Here is a 5,336-nt window from a genome sequence, read left to right on the forward strand (position 1 = left end):
CCATGGAAGAAGGAGCTTCACCACCAAGATGAACCTTGGATAAGAAGCTTGGAAGGATGCTTCAATGGAGGAAAAGAAAGAGGGAGAGAAAGAGAGAGGGGGAGCACGAAATTGAAGGAATAAAAGAGGGAGAGAAGTGGAACTTTGAAGTATGTCTCACAAGACTCTCATTCATCAAAGTTACAACAAGTGTTACACATGCTTCTATTTATAGACTAGGTAGCTTCCTTGAGAAGCTTTCTTGAGAAAACTTCCTTGAAAAGCTTCTTTGAGAAAACTTCCTTGAGAAGCTAGAGCTTAGCTACACACACCCAGCTAATAACTAAGCTCACCTCCTTGAGAAGCTTCCTTGAGAAGATTCCTAAAGAAGCTAGAGCTTAGCTACACACACCCCCTATAATAGCTAAGCTCACCCCCATGCAAAAATACATGAAAATATAAAAAAAAAGTCCCTATTACAAAGACTACTCAAAATGCCCTGAAATACAAGGCTAAAACCCTATACTACTAGAATGGCCAAAATACAAGGCCCAAAAGAAGGAAAAACCAATTCTAACATTTACAAAGAAGAATGGGTCCAACCTTGACCCATGGGCTCAAAAATCTAACCTAAGGTTCATGAGAACCCTAGGGCCTTCTTTAGTAGCTCTAGGCCAAGCCTCTTGGAGTCTTCTATCCAATACCTTTAGGGGGTAGGATTGCATCATCCCCTCCACCTTGGAAAAGATTTGACCTCAAATCCCAAGGTTCTTCATACTCTGGGCTACTTCCCTCGACACCTGTAAAAAGAATAAAAACATATGTATTAGTGGTGTTGGGTATGTTAGAGTAGGGTAAGGTCTGAAAACTCCTTTCATGGACATATTCCCATGAGGGAACATGGTTCCTCACCAACTCAATGAGTGGTGCTACAAGTATAGAAAAATATGGGACAAACCTTTTGAAAAAGTTTGTTAAGTCATGGCAACCCCAGATTTCCCTTATACTTGGTGGAGTGGGCCAATCAGGAATGACCTTTATTCTCTTAGGGTCTGTGGGAACCCCTTGATCACTATTTAAAAATTTAAGGAATGTAATGCAATAAAGCGTACCTTTCTCTGTATTTTTATGTTGATTATTCCTACAAAAAAATACGACAAACCTAAGGTGTCCCATATGAGCACCTAAGTTTGTGTTAAAACCAAAAATAAGAACAAACCTACCTAATGAGTCCCTATGTACATGAATCATGAAGACGTTGGGTGCATGACTGATTTTACAAAAGAGGGTTGCAACACTCAACAAATGCATCCTATCACTTATTGTAGGGATTTGGTGCCTAATAATACCTATTTTGGGCACCAACAAAGCACAAGGATTTAAGCTCTTACGAACCAAACCCTCGTCCAACAACTCCTTTACTTGAGGAATAACCTCAAGCCCAAGAGGTGTGGCAGTGCTAACAAGTGTCTTTTTACAACGGAGAAGATGTGGAGGTTGTCTAAGAGGGGAAGTTTCTTTAATATTTGTCTTTATTTCAAAATGACTTTCCTTCTTAACTATCCTCTTAGAGGAGACACTTACCTCCTTACACTCCTTAACCATTAAAGGTTGTCCTTCTTCTTGGGGGTAGATTTCTTCACTAGATTCTTCCCCTTTTGCTTCTTCACTTTCACTAGAGGAAGGTGACGTAGTAGCCTCATCTTGGCTACTATAAATGTCTTGGCTCCTCATAATCATGGTTTTTGTGGTGGGGCATTGAGAAGGTATGTGTCCTCTTCCAAGACATTTAAAGCACTTTATAGAGCTAGTCTTCTCTTGCATACTAGCCTTAGGGGCTTGGTTTTCTATTGTCTTCCCCTTATCACCTTTGGGCTTAGAAGGTGTCACCCCTAAGATGCCTTGACCTTGGTCTTTCTTTGGATAAGAGTGAGAGCCATAAAATTTTGATGTAGACTTCTTTTTAAGTTGTTGCTCTACCCTTATTTCCCAAACTAAGTTAGCCTCTACATTGTCCTTCCCATGGAAGTATGGGAGGTTAATGTTAGCCTCTTGAGGCTTTCTTTCCTTTTCTCTTCTATGGGAGTGAGGTCTAAGATGTGACCTATGCCTTCCTTCGTAATAGTCACGAAGTTCTTCACTTAGGCTTTTGCAAGAGTTATGACTACTATAGGAGGCATGTTTTTCTCTTTTCATTTCTTTCATTATTTTTCTTCTTTCTTCCTCTCTTATTTTCTTTCTTTCATCTTGACTTATTTCTTCCACTCTTTTTTTTCCTTTTTCTTTTCTCTCTTGTTTTTCTTTCCATAACTTGAGGGAACTCAACTCATCTAAGATTCTAGATAAAGGGTCTTTATGACTAGTACCCTTGCCATTAACACTAGATGAATGATGACTCATGTTGGTTCCTAAGTTGTGGTTCTTTCTTGTTGGAGGTTTGAAAACAAAAGGTAAAAGAAACTATGGTTGAAACTAGCCAATTAAACACTAAAAGAGGTGTGAAAGATAAGGTAAAAAACTAATTGGTAAAAGGAAAGCTATCTAGGATGTTTAACAATGGAAGGTAAAGGAAATAAGCTATGAAAGTAAGCAAGAAATGTAAACTAGGCAAATCCTAAGAGTGTTTGGATGACCACATTCAAGGTTCCCAACAAAACACTCACTATCCTAAGGAAAAATTGCCTAAAATTATTACACACAAATGGAAGTTTGGTAACCTGTTGGAGGCTTCCAACACACTTCCAATGATAGGCCTTTTTGTTACAAAACTTGAAAGCAATGAAGGTAAGTAAATTGCAAATTACAAAATTACAAAACGGTCCTCAATTTTGGTGGTTGTTCTCTCTTTGGTGATTCACTCAATTTGGAGTGCTTCTTAGTCCAATAGCTCTTAAGGTGGTTGGCCCCTTGCTTCTTGACTCAAATTCTTCAAGGGATGGCACCAATCCTCCTTCCAATTCCCTATATGACAACCCACAAACAAGGAAACAAAGAGACAAGAAATAACCAAAGACCAAAAAAAAAAAATGAAATGAAAGGTAAACCAATGGAGTTTTAACAAGACAATTTTTCAAGGATTATTCAACAATTTTAAAGCAATGAAAAGGACATAGAAGCAAGCTAGGACTCAAAGAGAAACTTAGAATGGCTCTAGAGTAGAGTAAAAAAAACTGAAAAAAAGACTCAACAAACCTCTAGCTTTGGCACTTGTCTTCTCACTAATTTTCAATTGAAATTTCCAATTATAGAATAAATTTTGAGCCAAAACAACAAGCACACTTCCCTTTCACCTTTTTTTTTTCTGGATACTGATTTTCCTGCCAAATTGTGTGATTTTTCATATTTTTTCCTTTTATCCAAATCACTTGTTTCTTTTTTTATAAATTTTTCCAGATGTCTATAAAATTCAGTAAAATTTTCAGCTCAAAATTTGAAGTAACCAATTCTCAGTAATTTTTACAAGTTTGTATGTCCAAGTTGCCAGCACCAGCGATTTGTTTCTTTAAGCATGGTATATTGATTGCCTTGGGCTTACTTTCAACCTTCCTATGTATGTTGAACTCACTAGGATTGTTTACCACAGTTTTAGGAGTTCAATATTCACTTAGGATCAACATTTCAGCCAGCAATTCAATCACCAAAACTCAAATTCACAATAGACACAATCATAAGGAAACCTAAAAGTTCAAGAAAAGGTTCACAATCAAATACTCTCTAAGAATTTTGCATGAACATGTTAAGGACTAATTAACATGAAAGATTTGACTCAAATCAACTAATAGGCTAAAAGAATTTCATACACTCATGAACAAATGAGTTAGACAAAGAAACAAGAAAAATAAAATTCAGCACAACATAAGAAATCTTATGTGACAAGTTTCATGACTAGACATGACTTCTATGACAAAACTACAATAGGTGAACAAGTCACTCTAGATTTTTGAGGTTTTCTTCTACTTTAATTTTTTTGTAAGAATTTTATGGTTTAGGTTTCAGCCACAAAAAATAACAAGACAAAACTCAAAGGAACCTAAACTCAACACAATTCATGGTTCAAGAACAAGAACAAGAAATTTGAACCATAGAAAATCAAATCTAACTTCTATAGCAAGTTTAATCGGTGGAAACTCTAAAGAATCATGTTAACAACATTTAGAACAAGACATGTGAGGAGATACATGGAGAAAAATGAAGAAACAACAATGGAAGAGAAGGTAAAGAAAAAAAATTAATGGAGGTTTAAGGAGCACCTACTTGAAGCTCTTGTGCTCTGATACCACTTGATGGAAACTTGCTTGTGGGGCTTCTATGGAGGCTGGATCTTTGAGCTTCAATGAGGTCCTTTAATGGTGATTTTCCACCATGGAGATGCAGCGGAAGACAAAGGAGAATAGGTGAGAGGAGGTGCCATCCACTAGGGAATAAGCCATGGAAGAAGGAGCTTCACCACCAAGATGAGCCTTGGATAAGAAGCTTGGAAGGATGCTTCAATGGAGGAAAAGAAAGAGGGAGAGAAAGAGAGAGGGGGAGCACGAAATTGAAGGAATAAAAGAGGGAGAGAAGTGGAACTTTGAAGTATGTCTCACAAGACTCTCATTCATCAAAGTTACAACAAGTGTTACACATGCTTCTATTTATAGACTAGGTAGCTTCCTTGAGAAGCTTTCTTGAGAAAACTTCCTTGAAAAGCTTCTTTGAGAAAACTTCCTTGAGAAGCTAGAGCTTAGCTACACACACCCAGCTAATAACTAAGCTCACCTCCTTGAGAAGCTTCCTTGAGAAGATTCCTAAAGAAGCTAGAGCTTAGCTACACACACCCCCTATAATAGCTAAGCTCACCCCCATGCAAAAATACATGAAAATATAAAAAAAAGTCCCTATTACAAAGACTACTCAAAATGCCCTGAAATACAAGGCTAAAACCCTATACTACTAGAATGGCCAAAATACAAGGCCCAAAAGAAGGAAAAACCAATTCTAACATTTACAAAGAAGAATGGGTCCAACCTTGACCCATGGGCTCAAAAATCTAACCTAAGGTTCATGAGAACCCTGGGGCCTTCTTTAGTAGCTCTAGCCCAAGCCTCTTGGAGTCTTCTATCCAATACCTTTAGGGGGTAGGATTGCATCACACTAGGAGAAATAGAAATAGTAAACTCATTAGAATTATCAGTAGAAATTTTACTGTCTTTGCAATACTGTAGATTAAGTGGTTCATGAGCAGGTAACACTTCACTCGCCTCTGCAAAATAATTAAATTTTCTCTCATGTATATCACTCTTTTCCTCGGGTGTATCACTCTTCTTTTTCATATTCCTTTGTGGTGCCTCACTATTTTCTTTCTCTTGTTCTCTCTT

The sequence above is a fragment of the Glycine max genome, chromosome 8, assembly GCF_000004515.6.
Source record: "Glycine max cultivar Williams 82 chromosome 8, Glycine_max_v4.0, whole genome shotgun sequence".
NCBI lineage: Eukaryota > Viridiplantae > Streptophyta > Magnoliopsida > Fabales > Fabaceae > Glycine > Glycine max.